Raw genomic sequence first — 1,552 nt, 5'->3', positions numbered from 1 at the left:
AACAATAATGATCAGATGACTACCCCCTAATAAACTCATGTAAAAGCCTGATTAAGACTTTATTGTGTTATCATGTTTCCTCATCTTTGGGCTCCTTCTCTGATGTATCACATGGGTGTGCATACATCATTGGATAGATTGAAATGATTTCTTACGGAACAATTTTGGGCTCCTGAAAAAACAACCTAATGAATAGCTTAAATCATTCTGTCTTTTCCCTTCAGTTAAATCACCCATGTACTTTCCTGAGGAGAAAACTTGACACCAGAGAAGAGAATGTACCTGACAGAGGATGAAGCATAAAAGTTTATGGGAAGGAGTGATTTCCATTAAAAATAATGCAAGTTGCGTTTGGATTAGCTGATTGTGGTTAACTGCAAGAATCTTTTATGGGTCCCCTGAAGCCCACAACCAGGTTGCACATCCATTTCTGAAAACCTAGTGATGCCCAGTAAAACCTTTGATAAATGCAATGTAATGTGTCCTGTTGATGTCTCATGGTATATTCTCCCCAAAGGTAACCTTTTTCTTTTTCCTCTTTATGCTTCTGGACATAGAATGTGTGGTCGTAGTTGATTAATTCTATGAAAAGACTGAAAGGAAACATGCCAGAGTTTCCAAATGGGTATAGAAAATAACGTTTTATCTGTAGTATTGAAGAGAAACAAAAATGTAGAAAGAGAAGGAGAATGAGAACTCGAAGGAGAATGAGGGTGTTATCTGATGGCACACCTACAACTAGATCTTGACTTAAAAGATGGACATGTTTGGCAAATCAGTATAGCTCATTAAGCCTCGGTGTCCTTTTCATCATATTGAGATGAATAGTGCTAATAACCCAAAGCCCTTATAACAACTAAACATTAGTTGTAAAAATTGAATCAAATGGTGGTTTTCTATCAAATGGTAGCCTTTATTATCAGTTTAAAATGTACACATTTAAATGTGCATTGCAAGATTGAAAATGAACTTGATACAACAAATGGTAATGTTGGGCATAATATAAGACATCTTTCTGCTTAACTTCCTCATCTCTATATCTATGATAACAAAAACACTCGTCTGATAGAGTGATGAAGGGGAGGTAATCAAAAGTACTAATAAGAACAGTATAGTACAAAGTAGTGAACACGTAAGTGGAGACTAACATAGTTATCATATGGATAGGCCAATACCGTAGTTCAACTACCATAGTTTACATAAATAATGTATGGCTTATATGTTTTTGATACTGTGCAACCTCCTGTGAGTTATTTTCATAAGTGCAGTAGACCTTTTTTTTAATTTTTTTTTAACACTTTGCTTATAGCCATTTTTACATTTTTTGTTTACATTTTCTGATGGCCATTAGGAAACTCTGCCATGTTTCCTTTCAGTCTTTTCATATAATTAACCAACTATGATCACACATTCTAAGTCCTGAAATTTAAAGAAGAAACAGAAAAAAGGTTACCTTTGTGGAAACCATGAGACATCAAAAGGAATCATTATATTGCATTCATCAAAGTTTTTGTGGGCCATCCCTTGGTTTGCAGAAATGGATATACAACCT

This window comes from Orycteropus afer, unplaced genomic scaffold (genome assembly GCF_000298275.1).
Source record: "Orycteropus afer afer isolate SDZICR_OR568_19922 unplaced genomic scaffold, OryAfe1.0 scaffold01216, whole genome shotgun sequence".
NCBI classification, from domain to species: Eukaryota; Metazoa; Chordata; class Mammalia; order Tubulidentata; family Orycteropodidae; genus Orycteropus; species Orycteropus afer.
Note: the sequence above shows the minus strand (reverse complement) of the source record.